The sequence below is a fragment of the Nicotiana tabacum genome, chromosome 22 (assembly GCF_000715075.1).
Source record: "Nicotiana tabacum cultivar K326 chromosome 22, ASM71507v2, whole genome shotgun sequence".
Lineage (NCBI taxonomy): Eukaryota > Viridiplantae > Streptophyta > Magnoliopsida > Solanales > Solanaceae > Nicotiana > Nicotiana tabacum.
In genome coordinates this window covers 143662734-143680554 of record NC_134101.1, presented here as the reverse complement: position 1 = coordinate 143680554, position 17821 = coordinate 143662734, and the positions used below count along the sequence as shown (strand labels likewise).

Sequence of the window (17821 nt, the reverse complement as noted above, 5' to 3'; positions counted from 1 at the left end):
AATTGCTAGATATTTTTGTATGATATTATCATTTTCTCTAATTAGTGTCAAAATATTACTTTTGGTGTCCAATTTTTGAAATCGCTGCCAAATAGTATTTTGATTTCATGCAGAACTTTTTACTATAATTAATATATTGTTTGTTCTAGTTGTAATGTCCATATCAAGTTTTTGAAACTAATTTAAATTACTATCAAGCTTAAGAATTATTTCTAATTGTTTATTCACCATAATATATTTGTCTTGCAGTGTTAATCAAAATAATACCAGTTAAATGCTCCTTATATTCACCTAATTGTAGTCCAATAAACTTGGTCCATGAAGTTTGTCGAGGACATTTTAATTCTTTGTTGGTTGAACAAAACAACTTGAGTTTTAGAATGGTCAAATACATGGACAACTCATCGAACTTGGTACTCCCTCCGATCTAAAATAAGTAATTTTTTGACTTTTTTCTTGTGGTCCAAAATAAGTGATATTTTTAGATTTCAAGAATGAATTAATTATTATTTTCCTACATTGCCCTTGGAGTAATTAATGTTGGAATATATGTTAGGAGTGTTTATGTGAAAAGACAATAAATGTTAATATGGTCAATTTTATTGCTAATTAATATTAAAAGAAAAATTTCTTAATATATGTGAAAACAATAAAAAACTGGAGAAAATACCATTTTTTATCTTGACATTCTAATTTAGCCTTGTTCCGTTATGGCACTCTAGCTCTATTCCTAAAGTGTCGTCACTTTACAAAAAGTTGACTAGTCACATAATTTGAGTTTCTTCACCTGGTAGGCACATGAGGCAGATATTTAATTCTCAAACCTCCTTCTCCATAAAACTTACTGTTGGCCACATATTTAAGCCCACAACTTCCCCTTCCCTATTATTTCATCTGCACTTTCAAAATAGCTCTCTTATTTAACTAGAAAACTTTCATCTAATTTCATCTACCGTTGGCAGTCTCAATCTCCAAAAAGCTTCAAACTTTTCCCCTTTTTGTTCCTATATTTAATCTGATTAGATCATTTTTCTGTGGCTTTATTTCATCTGATGCTTGAAGTTTCAAGTGAACCTCTATCTCAAGGAAAATTATTTTCCCACAATAGAATATATATTTGTTCCTATGGTTTCAAGTTGAACTAAAACTATCATGGTCACCGAGAAATCCAGGTTATCGATTTTATGGGTATAAATTTGACAAAATAAGTGAACCATTTTTTCTAATTTTATATTTAATTTTGTCATTTTCTTCTCTCAGTTGTACATTGATTCATCTGATTTCTTTCTTTTGTTTTATAGCGTGGTTGCAATTACTTTAGATGGTATGATAATGAGTTTGCAGCTCAAGCAAACAAGGCTATTTATGGTTTGCTAAAAATAAAAACTAAAAAAGATGCAAAGTTGGCCAGGTGGAAGAAGTTTTTGGTGTTTGTTGTTGGGTTCATGCTATGTAAATTGGCTAGGTTTTCCTACTTTTTAATGATGTATTTGAGTCAATAGATGCAAAGTTGGCTAGATGAAAAAAGTTTTTTGTGTTTGTTTTTGTGTTCATGCTATAAAAATTGGTGAGGTCTTTCTAATTTTTATTATGTAATTTGAGCCAATAGGCTACTGTTAAGTCTTGTGATATAGTGTTATGCCTTTTATTTGTGAAGCTTTTCCATGTACCTATGTTCAATTCTATATTTTCTTCAATAGTTTCAAAAGATAGCTACCAAACAATATCAACAATAGCTTAAAATCAGATATTAGCCTTCAAAATACACAATTCAAGTTTGCAACTTTCAGAAGTAACAAAGCTGTCAAAAACATAATATTGTGCTTAAATCACATTCTTGAAAAATGACAATAAAGTTGTCACGGCCCAAAATCCCAATCCGTTGTGATGGTGCCTAACATATCGGCTAGGCAAGCCGAAACATAAAAATAAAGAACCAGTACAATATAAATTATAGAAATAGCATAAGTCTGAAACCTCAATGTAACAAAATAATGTCAATACAAGGTAAATCCCCCAAAAACTAGTAAATAAAGAGTCACGAGCTCTACACTAAAGTACAAGTCTGAAAACTAAATAATAATATTGTTTGTTCTAAAGCAACAACACATAAGAAAAGACAAGTCAAAACTGCGGTCAAGGATGCAGCTCTACCTCGCCTTTTGAAGCTGGGTCCAACAAGTAAATCTATTGCTCATAACTGGTCCCCACATCTGGATCTGCACAATTAAGTGTAGAGTGTAGTATGAGTACAATCGACCCAATGTACTCAATACGTATTTTAACTAACCTAGGCGAGGTAAAAGAAGCAAGAACTATAAATGATACTAGCTATAACCTGAACAATATCATCATTTTTAACAAGTACAGACAATAATAAAATCAAGTCATAAAGCACATAAAGGAGCATCTTTGTGTGTACATATACAGTTACTCAAATACTCTGCTCAGTCAATGTTCAACATATATAGATGATATGTAGTTAAATCAGGAAATTAATCACGAAAATTGCAAGTAAAGATGAAATGCAAAATTAAAACAAAACACTTGCCATATTTCCTAAGCCTTTCCATATCCATAACAAACCATTGATCAGTTTTCCTCAATATCTGCGTGTACACCATCAAGAGAGAAACATGAGAGGGTGGCCTTAGGGGATGAATCCATATCCACACGCAAGCACGACCAATTCAACGTGCTACCAGCCTGGCGTAGTCACAGGCATAACAACATAATTTGCCCGACGTGGTCACATGCATAACAACACAATCCGCCCCATTTGGTCACAGACATCCAGTTCAATCATATCACACAGGAGCAACTAAACAAAAATACATGTATGTGATGAATGAATAATAGATCTCATGCTCCTGGATTGGTATAATGACATGCTAAAATGTAGACATGTGCAAGGTGTGCTATCATAGCTCAAATTGGCAATTTCATCACAGAATAGCATTTATCAAGTTCATTCAGGGATTAAACCTCTATGTAGCCTCAAACATGACTCAAATAGTTCACAATAATATTACAAATATGAGAAATATCATAGTGTCAAGACCGGATTTCCCACCGTCGGGATCGTGATGGCGCTTAACTCATAGAATGCTAGGAGAGCCAACGGATTCAATTCTAACACATTAATTGAGCCTTTCCCGGCTCAAACCATCCAACCGGCGACCAATATCGCCTACCATATAATGCCTCATAGGGAGCCATCTGGATGCTTGACTGATAACTGTTATTGTAGGCAAACTTCGCTAACAGCAAAAACTGATCCCAAGAACCTCCAAAGTCAATAATACATGCGCGGAGCATATCCTCCAAAATCTGAATATTACGCTCGGACTGTCTGTCCGTCTGAGGATGAAATGTTATGCTCAACTCGACCCGCGTACCCAACTCACGTTGTACTACCCTCCAGAAATGCAAGGTAAACTGCGTACCTCGATCAGAAATGATAGACACGGGCACACCATAAAGACGAATGATCTCACGGATATAGATCTCTGCCAACCGCTCCGAAGAATAGGAAACTGCCACAGGAATGAAATGCGCTGACTTAGTCAGCCTATCCACAATAACCTATACTACGTCGAACTTCCTCTGAGTCCATGGGAGTCCAACAACGAAGTCTATAGTGATACGCTCCTACTTCCACTCAGGGATCTCAATCTTCTGAAGCAAACCACCAGGTCTCTGATGCTCGTACTTTACCTACTGACAATTCAAACACCGAGCTACATACGCAACGATATCCTTCTTCATCATCCTCCACCAATAATGCTGCCGCAAGTTCCGATACATCTTGGAGGCATCCAGATGAATAGAGTATCGGGAACTATAGGCATCCTCTAGAATCAACTCACGAAGTTCCTTCACATTGGGCACACAAATACGACCTTGCATCCTCAAAACTCTATCATCTCCAACTGTAACCTACTTGGCATAACCGTACTACACTGTGTCCCTAAGGACAAGCAAATAAGGGTTGCCATACTGTCGTTCCCTGATACGCTCAAACAAGGAAGACCGAGCGACTGTACATGCTAAAACACGTCTAGAGCTCAGAAACATCCAATCTCATGAACTGATTGGCCAAAGCCTAAACATCCAAAGAAAGCAGTCTCTCACCGACTGGAATATACGCAAGGCTGCCCATACTAGCCGACTTCCTACTCAAAGCATCGACTACTACATTGGCCTTCCTGGGATGATATAAGATGGTGATATCATAGTCTTTCAATAGCTCCAACCACCTCCCCTACCTCAAATTGAGCTCCTTTTGCTTGAACAAGTATTTCAAACTCTTATGATCCATGAATACCTCACATGACACGCCATATAGATAATGCCTCCAAATCTTCAGCGCGTGAACAATGGCTGCTAGCTCCAATTCATGAATTGGATAATTCTTCTCATGAATCTTTAACTATTGCAAAGCATATGCAATAACCTTTCCATCCTACATCAACACCGCACCAAGTCCAATATGAGATGCGTCACAATATACTGTATATGGCCCTGAACCTGTGGGCAACACCAATACCAACACTGTAGTCAAAGCTGTCTTAAGCTTCTGAAAGCTTGCTTCACACTCGTCCGACCACCTGAACGGGGCACCCTTCTGGGTCAACCTGCTCATATGGTCTACTATAGATGAAAACCCCTACACAAACCGACGGTAATAACCCACCAAGCCCAAGAAACTCCAGATCTCTATAGTTGATGTGGGTCTAGGCTAGTCCTTGACTACCTCAATCTTTTTAGGATCAATACCCTCTGCTGATACAACGTGACCCAAGAATGCAACTGAACTCAACCAAAGCTCACATTTCGAAAACTTAGGATATAACTGGCTGTCTCTTAGAGTCTGAAGAACGACTCGAAGATGATGCTCATGCTCCTCTCGGTTGCGGGAGTAGATCAAGATATCATCAATAAATACAATCATGAAGGAATCCAAATAGGGCTTAAACACTTGGTTCATCAAATCCATGAATGCTATTGGGGCATTTGTCAACCCAAATGACATCACTAGAAACTCATAATGCCCATACCGAGTCCGAAAAGCTTTCTTAGGGACATCAGATGCCCTAATCCTCAACTGATGGTAGCCAAACCTCAAATCAATCTTCAAAAACACCTTGGCACCCTGAAGCTTATCAAATAAATCATCAATCCTCGGCAATAGATACTTGTTCTTGATGGTGACTTTGTTCAACTGCCGATAGTCCATGCACATCCTCATCGACCCATCCTTCTTCTTAACAAACAACACCGGCGCACCCCAGGGCGAGACACTAGGTCTAATAAAGCCCTTATCAAGCAAATCGTGTAATTGCTCTTTCAATTATTTCAACTCTAGTGGGGTCCTACGGTACGACGGAATAGAAATGGGCTGAGTGCCCAGAGCCAACTCAATGCAAAAGTCAATATCCCTGTCGGGTGGCATCCCCGACAGGTCTGCAGGAAATACCTTTGGAAACTCACGAACCACTGGTACAGAATCCATGGAAGGAACCTCTGCACTGGAATCACGAACATAAGCTAAATAAGCCAAACACCCCTTCTTGACCATACGTCGAACCTTCATATAAGAAATGACCCTACTAGTAGAATGACCAGGAGTCCTTCTCCACTCCAATCGAGGCAACCCCAGCAAGGCTAAGGCCACAGTCTTGGCATGACAGTCCAGTATAGCATGATAAGTTGACAGCCAATCCATCCCCAAAATGACATCAAAATCGACCATATCAAAAAGTAGGAGGTCCACACGAGTCTCAAGACCCCCCCAATAATAACCACGCATGAGTGATAGACACGATCTACAATAATAGAATCACCCACCAGTGTAGACACATATACGGGAGCGCTTAAAAAATCACGAGGCACAACCAAATACGTAGCAAAATAAGATGACACATAGGAGTATGTAGATCCTGGATCAAATAGAACTGAAGCATCTCTACTGCAAACTAAAACCGTACTTATGATAACGGCATCGAATGCCTCAGCCTTAGTCCTGGCTGGGAAAGCATAACATCGGGGCTGGGCCCTTCCACTCTGAACTACATCCCTGGGACTGCCTCCTGTTGGTTGGCCTCCACCTCTAGCGGCCTGACCTACACCTCTAATACCATGACCTCCACCTCTAGCTGCCTAACCCCTACCTCGAGCTGGCTGAGCGGGCGGTGGAACACCTGATGCCAGAACCATGGCACGAGAACCCTAATGCTGAGAACTATTCGACACTCGAGGGCGAAATCTAGCAATATGCCTCGGATCACCACAAGTATAATAAGACCTCGACTGCTGAGACTGTTGCCCCTGAAACTGACCCTGACGGCCTGAGTAACCACCCTGAAAACTCTAAAGTAGAGGTGCACTAATAGGAACTAGTGGTGCACTATAGGGTAGCTGGTCAGAATACTGCATGTGAGAGCCACGACCATCTGAAGCACTGTGAGAAGCCTGAAGTGCTGAATGAAACGGCCTGGGAGGATGGACTCTACCAAAAGAATCCCTGCCTCCCGATGAGGCACCACTGAACCTACCAGAATGATGAGGCATCTTGTCAGACCCCTGACCACTCCCCTGAGCTAGAACCACCTCAACCCGTCTGGCCACATCCTAAAAAGAAATCTCGCTCCTTGTCTCCTTAGCCATCTACAATTTGATAGGCTGAGCGAGTCCCTCAATAAACCTCCTCACTCTCTCTCTTTCTTTCGGTGGGGAGTATAAGAAGAGCATGACACGCTAAATCAACAAACCCATATACTCGTAATGAGTGACAAACATAGAACCCTACTGAAGATGCTCGAACCGCCTGCGGTAGTCCTCTCTCTGAGTGATAGGAAGAAACTTCTTGAAAAATAGCTAAGAGAACTAGTCACAAGTCAAGGCAGGCGACCTAGCTGGTCTAGTCAACACAAAATCATTCCACCATCTCTTGGTGGACCCTATCATTTGGAATATAGCAAAGTCGACCCCATTGGTCTCTACTATCCCCATGTTCCACAACGCCTCATGGCAACGGTCAAGATAATCATGGTATCCTTAGATGTTGCCCCATTGTAATGAACCGGGAAATGCTTGGTGACTTTATCCAACCTCAATAAAGCCTCAAAATACATAGATGAACCACCAGCGGCCTGAGCCTCTACAACTGGCTAAGCTACTCCCACTAGTTGAGCTGCTGGAGTTTGGAACTGAGGAGTCATCTGCTCCGGAGTGTGGGTAGCGGAAGTCTGGGCTCCTCCAGCCTAAGAGACGGCTAGTGCTACAATGTGCCAGTCTGAGCTACGCTCTCCATAAGGCCCACTAGATGGATCAAAGCATCCTAAAGTACCGGGGTAGTGATGAACCTCTCGAGAACCTGAGCTGGTCCTGTCAGAATGGTGTGAGCCAGAACCTTATCATCAAACTCCACCCGAGGCTCCGCTACTGGTGCTGCTACTCGAGCTCTAGGCTGAGCCCTACCACTGCCTTGGCCTCTAGCACAGCCTTGGCCTCATCCTCTGCCCCTCGTAGGAGCTGCCACTAGGGGCTCGGGCTGTTGATCAGCTGATAAAGTGGTACGTGTTCTCACCATCTGCGAAAGAGAAGAGTAGAAGTTCAATTAGCATTGAGAATTCAAATCGCACGATAGAGAAGAATAGACGTGAAGTTGTTCCTAAACTCTGTAACCTCTGGGGGATAAGCACAGACGTCTTCGTACCGATCCCTCAGACTCTACCTAGCTTTTTCGTGAATTGTAAGACTTAGGCAACCTAGTGCACTGATACCAACTTGTCACAACCCTGATTTCTCACCGTCGGGATCGTGATAGCGCCTAACTCATAGAATGCTAGGCAAGCCAACAGATACAATTCTAACGCGTTAATCGTTAACCAAAACAGTAATTAACATTAACTTAAACTAAGCAAATATGAAGTGCAGAAATCTCATAACAATTTAAAACACTAATACTTAACTACCCAAGAGATCTGGTGTCACAATCTACGAACTTTTAAGAATTTTCTACAAATACTGGTTTAAAAGAAATACATCTGTTCTCGAAATGAAAAGAGACAGAAAATCTAAGATAGAGGGAAGGGGACTCCAGGGTCTGCAAATACTGGCAGATCTACCTTGGGTCTCCTATGGACTGAAGGCAGCAACCCAAACTCTACTCACGAGGTCCGGCACCGAAATCTACGCAGAAAGTGCAGAGTGCAGTATCAAAAGGTGATCGCAGCCTACTCCACACTACTAAAAAGTAGGAAGAGAGGGTCGCAATAGCTTTTACCCGATTTGTGGGTCGGGATCGATTTTCACAGAGAGCTAGGAATGGAGTCGAGTATCTATTTAGGTTGGAATTGCGTATTTGTTTCAAATATCACTTCTAATCATTTTTGGGTTTTCTTTATATTCTACTATTATCAAACTACAAATTATAATTGCTACTAGATTAGCTACGAGTAAATTGCTACAAGTTGTATCTAATAGTTTAAAAGGGACTAGGGTAGTGGCATCCTCCTAGGTGGCCAATTAATGGGTAATTGCTCCTAAGTCATGATTGACATGATTGGGGAATATGCGATAACCGTTGCACAATTTTACCCACTCTCACACCTCTCGGTAGAGAGAGTGATTTTGCCAAATTGACTTTCTCAAGACCAATAGGGTAGGCAAATTTGCTCAAGCAATTGGGTTCAAGTCGGGTATTACTCTCTCGAGGTTTAACCCTTTAATTGGCACTATCAATTCTCTTGAGTCCATCCTAATTATTCCTTGCTCTCTTTCTCCAGAAGAACCCAAGTCAACTTAGTACAAACTAGTGTTTGCAACCACTAATTCATAGATTAAACCATGAAATTGACCCAAATAACAAACACCCATAGTCAATCTAACCTTAAATCACAATACCCATCAATTACCCACACTAGGGTTGAGCCACAACTCTAGCTAATGGGTCTAGCTACTCATGCTTGAAGAGAAAAACAGAGAAATAGATAAAGATAAAGACATATTAATTAATTGATAAGGTAAATACAAAGATTCAATGATAAAAACTAAGTAACAATGCCCAAAATGGCTAAGAAAAGTCTTCTCACGAGCGCAGCTAACCTCTGATAATATCTGATGCCCTAAAAATGGAAAAAAGGTTCTATTTATATTAAGCTGGAAAAACTGGACGAAATTGCCTCTGCGGGGTTAGTGCGGACCGCACAAAATGGTGTGCGGCCGCACTAGGCTCTTGAACTTGCAATCTTGACTCTCTGAACCCAGGCTCCGCAGACCGCACAAAATGGATTGCGGCCGCGGAGGCTTCTAGCGTGATCCGCACAAACTCGACCGCGGACCGCACATGCTTGAACCTCTGAACTTGGCATCTCTCTGAACCTTGTCTCTGCGGACCGCACAGAATGGGAGTGCGGCCGTAGAGGTCCATCGCGGATCACACAAAGTGTAGTGCGGCCGCATTGCTTCGAAGCCTGAAATGTTAAGTCTTTGAACCTCTCTAGTGCGGACCACACAAAGTGTAGTGCGGCCGCACTAGGCCTGTTTTTCCTGAGTTTGTCTTGTTTTTGGTACTTGTGCAAGTTTCACTCCTTTTGAGCTACTCTTTGACATCTTGTTACTTTGTTGATCAAACCTGCAATCAAGCACAACTTATGAGCCTTTTGGGACTATTTTGTATGAATTTATAATTAAAGCGCAAGCAAGAAGGAGCATAAAATGCGTCAAAATCCCTAGTTATCAAATCCCCCAAACTTAAGCTTTTGCTTGTCCTCAAGCAAACAAAATAAGACTCACCCCTTAAGGGAAAATCCAAGAAATTTTCAGCTATCCTAAAGCAACATCAACTAGCACCAATTGGGACTATCAATTTCCCTCAAAACAAATGAATCATTAATAACATTTAACCTTTGAAAAACGATGGATCAAGTGCAACACAAGAGCATCAAGAGTTGACTCAACACATCAAAGAACTATCTCAATTATTTTGGTCATTGTGGAACCCAAACTCATACATCCTCAACTCTCTCTAAGTAGACCTCACCTTTTTAGAATATTGGCACACAAACCAAGGTTAATGAAAATTCTCTCATCTCTCTCAAGAAAAAGTCACAAGTCCGGCTCTAAGTATCATATGCTTGCCCCTTATGTGAGTATCCACTAATATAAGCTTCATTCAACTCAAGATCATATAGGGCTTTTGTGTAGTCATTGTGAAGGCTTTTGGTTCAGGGTCGGAAATGTTTTGATCTAAGTGGGTTCCATCTCCCCTTAAGCACTTCTTTTGATTCATTTGGCATACATTCTCTTGAATCTTTGAGTCATTTCACTTCTTTTCTAAGGGGTTAGAAAGACATATTATCACTCTTTCTTATGCTTTTCAAACCTTTTCTCCTTTTTCAACTTTTCCACACCTTTCATTCTTTGCTTTTCTTGAATCCCTCTTTATTTCTTTTCACATTGATCATTCTTTTTGTCTTTTGCTTTTCTTTCTTTTTTATTGCCTTTTCTTTTCTTTTTTTTTTTGTGCCTTTTTACCACTTTGTTGTCATCCTCGTCTCTCCTCCCAAACTTATATTTTTGCCATGTGCTAAAGGAAAGATCGGGTGCCAAGAGAGGGTATCTTTTAGAACGGGTATAGGCTTGTATCATGGTTCTTGAAAGATGGAAGTCTAAGGCTCAAAAGGGTTAACTAGAGATCATATCATTGGTAGGCTATGGATTTGTTCAAACTATCATTTGGATCAAGGAGAGCCTATAATCATGCCTCAAGTCAAAATTCACTTATGATTTCGCCTCAACAAACATTCAGGGCAAGTTTTAGACTAATAGCTTGGGACTTAGACTTACAATTCAATGACTCACCACAAAAGCTAAGGAATTGCTAAAGACATAGAGTCGGGGGCCCACAACGACCTTAGATATGATTTGAGCACACAATGGTCCCGAAAAATCACTTGATGATTATCGGTCAACACAAGAGTCTCAAGGTCACGACTTTCACCATTCTAAACACAACAGTTTGTCTTTGACCATGGGATCAAAGGCAAATGTGCTAGGCCCAAGTGAAGCTTTGCTTGAGGTACCACTAACTACAAACTACTAAAATAAAAAGAAAACAGACTCAAACCCTTAAGAAGGTTGTCACGCCATCCATCATTGGGAACAACCACCTGGTTCACACAACACTCCACCTTTGGAAAGAACCGTAGCATTAAGAAAACCAAAGGCTTATTGAAAACGTCCAAAACAAAACAAAAAGCTACAAACATAAATAAGAAGCTAAAAACGAAAGAAATTTTTGCAAAAAATAAAATGAATATGTACAATAAGGGATTTGAATATACAACGGGGGATGAATATATACAATGTGATGTAACTTTATATACAGACCCAAAGAAAGATAAAAAGTGCGATAAAAGTAAGTAAATATCAAATTATATACAGACCAAATGTGAAAAATCAAGAAAGCATAAAAAAAATCAATATATACAGTCATCCAAAAAAAATGTAGGGCTCACCCCGTCAAATGAAAGTTGGCATTGTCTCCAATGCCAACTAGTCTAACTAAGCACCAAAAATATAGAGAAAAAGGATATAGAAGACTCCCTAAGCCGTGTCTGTCTACATAGGATCATGGGTGGTACCTGGGTTCTCTGTGTGCTCGGGAACCTCAGACTGGTTCCCGGTGGTCTAGTCTGTTGCTACTAGGATAGGGGCCTGGACCTCGACAGGCTGTGGAACTGGTACATCCGGTGGCTGACTGGAGGAAGTCTCCAGTGGGTCCGCCAACTGGATGATGGCATCATCTGCTCTAGGAATCCTCCTCCTCTTTGGAGGCCTTTGGGTCTGCTCCGGCTGTGGATGAGCTACTGGGACTGGATCATCAAGTAACAGGTCCAAAGGCAGCTGGTCTGCCTTCAGTCTATCAACATCTGCCTGTAGCTCCTTCGCGGACTCCTTGAAGGCTCGTGTCTTCCTAAGCTTCTTATGCTCCCGAGCAAGCTCCTTGAGATCCTTGCTGTGTGAATCAACTACCTTGGCCAATGCATCCTAAGTGGTGAGGATTTTCTTCTGGTTCTCGAGTATCTCCTCCAAAACATCTTCTATCGACTGTGGGACCTGTGCTGGCTGAGGTGCCGACTGAGCCTCTACAGTAGTAGTCAATGTGGATGATCACGCTCAACTAAGCCTATTAAAAGACTATGCAGGCGTTGCAAATATAATCTGGGGTATTATGCCCCGAGTCAAATCCCATAGGGACTTAACGTATCAAGAGAAGTCTTTGAAGTACTAAATTCTTATTAGTCAACCTCCTCAAACTTTGTGAATACAAGTGGTGTTATAATTACTACGACAGCTAATCGAATCAATAAAACAAAGGTTAATTAATACGCAAATGTAGACAATTGGAATAAAGGCCTAAGGTAATGACTTCCCCCGTTGTAGATTTCCTTAGTCGTATATTTCTTATAGCTATGAATTAGTTATCTCTATCAATGATAAACTCTCCAACTATCATAACTCCCTCTCAAGTAATTATGATAATTTACTAGACGCACTCTCTCAAGCTACGCTAGCTAGATTCGTATTACAATTCACTTAGATTGCACCCGAGGTATTGTTATCTCTACTCCAACCTTTAAACCCTCGGTTATGACTCTCGCCTATACTCCGGGAGTGATTTTGTTCAAACAATTACCTAAATATGCATTCTTTCTCAAGTAGATACATAATAAATAGGCATGGCTAATTGATGATCCTTTCAACTAACCAAAAATGAAAACATAGTTGAACAAATAGAGATTATCAACTAACTCAAAACTATATTAATATCACAATAAGTTCATCCACAACGGGTTCAACCAAAACCTTAGATTAAAAGAGTTAGCTACTCATAACAATGATAAACATCATAATAATAAAATTCTTTACAAATCATAAAAACAAAAGGAAGAGGAGATGAACTTGATGTAGAAAACTCCTCTTTGCTCCTTGCCTTTCCTATTCTTGTTCTTAGCTAATAAAAGCTGCACTCTTCCATTTTGGGCGAGCTTGACCTTCTATAGGTTAAGTGAATTTGCCCCCCAGACTTCCAAAATTACCCCTGACATTTTTGTTCCAAAATCTGGACTAGCACGATCGCGCATGTGGGCACGCTACTGGGCGCGCTAGTCCAAGTCTCATTTGTTTGGTTCTTTTATTCTCGTCTTCTCGCTCATTCAGCTCCTAGGGGTCTTTCTTGCTTCAATGCAGCTCCAATCACAGCTTTAAGGCCTCATACAAGCTCTTCATTCCTGCAACACAATTTAGAGCTCATTTTTCATCATTTAATTATATTAGAGCATTGAAATATAATCAAGTTGGGGCAAAAACCATTGTCAAATGACATATATCTAGCCTAATATCAGTGGACAACTTGGATGAAGCAGTTTGCGCATCCAGTTGTTTATACTCAGCAGGGTCTGGCTCAGCCGGTGGGCAGTAATAGGATGGGCCCGGGTAGATGAAATCTCTGTGCCTGCTGATGTGGAAGGGCCAAGAGGAATGGTTGAAGATGTGGAAGGTCCAGGGGGTAAGTCAGCAGAAGTGGAGGTAGGCTCAGTAGGGACCTCTACCACAACTGGCTCTTCAGACTGGCCAGTTGGGGCAGAAGTAAGGGCTTTGTAGTTCTTGTCCTTGGGGTTGTCATTCCCCTTCAAGCTATACCAGGAAAATGGGGTTGTCGCCTTGACCTTGATATCATATGGCCTCGGCTCCACCTCTAGATCTGTGAAGTACTCAGTGAGTAAGCTGGGGAAAGGGTAGTTCTGGTCATGCTCTGCTCCCACAATGGTGATAACTCTGGACATCACATTCCCCATGTTGATGGGGTACCCTGCCATAATGGAAGCAACCAAAACAGCTCGGTGGAGAGGAAGGATCTGGTCATGAGTGGTCGGGTCCAACCGGCTGCAAACAAAGGTCTCCTAACCCCTCGCCTCAAAGTTTAGGGTCCTCCGCAATATTTTGACCCCAACTGTCAACCAATCAGGAACGGTACCTGGGATTGCCAGGTACTGAGCTAACCATGGACGGACCTCCTCGGCCATCTCCATCTTCACCATATATAGAGTCTCATCCTCCTCATCGAAGCCCAAGTATTCATTAATTGACTTCCCATCGAACAAAACTTTCAAATTACGAACTTTGGTCACATTGGAGCCCTTTTTGATGTGGGCTACATTACAATAAAACTCTTTGACCAAATGCTCGTTGGCATCCACACAGTTATCTAAGAAGTGCCCCCAACCCACTCTAGTTCTGAACTGTCTCTGCACGTTGGGGTTGTGGGGTAGTAGATCATTGTCAATGAAACTCCACTCCGATATCAACTTTCTCACCGGCCACCACTCCTGAAATTTGTGGTACGCCACCTCGCTCACGAACCTATCCTCCCAGACATCAGGTTTTCTTGTTCTGGCAACACCTCCCACCTGAGGCTTACCACCTCCAGCTGCCTTCTCATCTCCCTGTACCTCCTCCTCACCTCCGCCTGCACCCTCCCCGAATAATGAAGTTGTGGGGGAGGTGGAGTATTCACCACTGCCGGTTGCTGAGCCCTCAAACGACTCAGTAGAAACATGCCCTGGTGCTTGGGCAGTGGGTGATGAGGAAAGGGTGTCTCTATGTCTGGCCCTCTCTGGATACGGGATGTATTCTAGGACTGAGTCCGAAGAGATCTCCCAAGAGGGCTCGTACTCACTCCCCGACATGCCAATGGCTCTGTCAGCCGCTTTTATGTCCTTCCTCATGTTCTTGATGTTTTGCCTAGCTTGGGGAGTGAGTTTGACCATTTTCTATTTTCCACCCCGGAAAGATTCACCTCTGCCGGTGTAAGCACGTGATTTTTGCCCTATGAAAGAATTACTCCCAAAAAATTCAAAATAAAACAATTTTCCTTGGTGTGCAATTTTTGAATTTTGTGGTATTTTGGATAATTATTTGCATTTGTTTGCGCATGTTTAATTGTTAAATCAATAAAAAATACAAAAATATATCGCTTTTTGCATGTAGGATTTAATTCTACAATTGTTAGTAATTAAGTTTGTTTTACAAAAATGAAAATTATAAAAAAAATAATGTACGTCGCATTTTGGCATTTAACGTTTAATTGTGCGATTTTATTGTTAATTACTATCTTTATGTGCGATAATTTATATTTGGAGCTAAATAGTATTTTTCGATAAGTTAATTTAGTTTATTAACTTAATTTAGATTTTTTTTTAGTTTTATTAATTAGGAAGTAAAAGAAGAAAAGAAAAAAAAATAAAGAAAATCGGAATTGGGCTTCTTCTTCAAATTCAAGCCACAGGCCCAAAAAATACCCAACCTTCCCCATGACCCGGTCCATTTCAACCCGGGTCGACCCGGTCCTCCCCATAACTAAACCACCCGCCCAACCCCTTTTCTTAATTTTCATTTTTGTATCCCCAAACCCTAAAGAACCTACCCGCCCCCTCCCTCTTCTTCTTCTCCAAAATTCCTTCCAAACCCCGGCTCCCATGGCTTCCCCCCGCTACATTGTTGTTTCTTCTTCTACTCCGACCAGCAGCTGCAGCCACCCAAACGCTGCTGCTGCTCGACAACCACCACGACCACCCCTTCACCACGCAGCCATGGCTATTGTTTCGTCGCCATCTCATCGTCACCATCAGCTGCTGCACCTTCTGTCCAGTCCGCCATGGCTACTCTTTCATCTCCTTCATTGCCCTCAACAATAGATCCTCCTCACCATGTCGGACGACCACCGGAAAACAGTCGCGTTTCTGCCGCTTCACTGCCCAGCCAGTAGTGGCAGCTACTACTGCCTTTACGTCGCCATGGCCGCTGTTGCGTTCTTCTTCTTCTCCTTCACGTCGCTACTGCCATGGTTGCATATTCCAGCTGTGGATGGCTTCCCTTGATGCGTTCTTGTTTCTTCACCTATGCTGCCTTCTGCTTCGTTTTTTTCAAACGACACAAATGACCATCTTCTTCGATGGTCCGTTCGTGGTCGTCTTAGGCGTCGAGTTAATTTGGTGCGATATTTGTTTCCGGGCAGATTTGTTTTCGTTCGAGTTCATCATCGCTCTGATCCGGTTAGTTGGTTTAAGTTTCGTTCCCGTCCGTAATTTGTTTGATATTTTTCGGATTAAATGTTTGATTCTTGTTCTTGATTTTTATTCAGTTGTTTTATTTTTCTTGTTTATTTTTGTAAGAATTGTTAGTTAATTGTTTAATATTGTTAGATTTAGTTTAAATCGCTTGAATCCGTTGTTTGTTGTTTAATATAGATTTAATTCGTGTTCATTTTGTTTGAAGTTCGTTTTAATTCAGTGATTTAATGTGAAGTTATTGTTTTGGTTTTTAATTTTTTTTTTGATTCAATGTATCTTTGTTATAATTTTGTTGGAATTAATTTTAAAAGCTCAACTGATTATTTGAAGTTTAGTGATTTGAATATGTTTATTTGTTTTGTTTAAGCTTAATTCGAGTTTAATTCGAATTTGAATGAAACTTGCTTGTTATTGTTGTTGATTCTTTTCATTTATGTCCATACTTTGTTTGATTGTTCTTGAATCCGAAATTAGTATAAGTTTGATCTTCTTGTTTGTTCATTATCATTTTTTGATCATTTCTTCAGTTTGTTTCATGATCTTGTTGAGTTTTAATATAGAAATTGTTGGTTGTAATGTTGTTAGATTTAATTTTAAGTTCAAATGATTATTGAATTTAGAAATCTGAATATATTTGTTTGTTGTTGTTGTTGAATCTGAAAGTAGGTTTGTTTGTTGTTAAAAAATATTGTTCGACCAAAATAATTTTAGTTGTTTCTTTGTTGTTCATCATTTAGTTTGAATTTGTTGTTTGAATTTGTTTAGAAATTGGTCATATTTGCTATATTTTGGTTGGAATTGATTAGGCGAATTGGTTATAGCTGAGGGGGTAGTTTGGTAAATTGCAGTACGTTCAGGGGTAAGATGGTAATTGCAATAAGGTCGGAGGGGTAGTTTTGGAATTGAACATTTTGAATAATTCTTTATGTTAAGCATGGGGGACAAGATGTAATGAGGTGGGGTTGATATAATTGTTTAATATAATGGGGGACAAGACATAATGTAGTGGGGGGAATATTATAATTGTTTATGTTAGGCATGGGGGACAAGACATAATGGGTTGGGAATAATTCTTTAGTTTAATATAGTGGGGGACAATACACAAAATAATGGGGAATAATTCATTTGTTTAAGAAAGTGGGAAGCAAAGCATGCAATGAGGGGAATATTTTGGGTTAGGGGTTCAAGACAAGAGTCTTGTTATATATAGGGTCATTTGACACATTCTGGAGGACGGAGACTTAGAGGAGAAAGACTTTGACTTAGAGAGAGAGAAAGGAAGAGACTTTTAGAAGAAAAAAAAATTGAGAGAGTTGACTGAATTTTGAGAAATCAGAATTTGAGAGTAAAAGAGAAAGACAATTTGAACTTTCATTTGAATAATTTCCGTTCGCCTTTCCTCGAGTGTTATTCAAAATCAGTAAACTACTGCATCTTGTATCCGTCTCTCTTCTGCTTTGACTGCGATTGCACTTTGGTATTGTCGATTTTTCAATCTGTTACTGGGCTATTCTACTGGTTGTTACTGGTTTTGCGGTGTTGCTGAACCTGTTGTTGCTGTGTTATTACTGCTGCAGACTCTTTCTTTTCTTCTTGTACTGCCATTTCCAGGTACACATTTGTACACTTTTGGCTTGAGGCGAAATGAAATATTGACCAGGCTTTGTTCCTGTTGAATT

The 17821-nt window shown here is 40.6% G+C and overlaps 1 long non-coding RNA gene across 1 annotated transcript; it reads left to right on the top strand.

The window, feature by feature from the left end:
- Positions 1–805: 805 nt before the first annotated feature.
- LOC142176776 (uncharacterized) lies at positions 806–1707 on the top strand. The gene is made up of 2 exons (XR_012705574.1): positions 806–1188; positions 1302–1707. It is a non-coding gene; the product is annotated as an uncharacterized LOC142176776 (long non-coding RNA).
- Positions 1708–17821: the final 16114 nt, after the last annotated feature.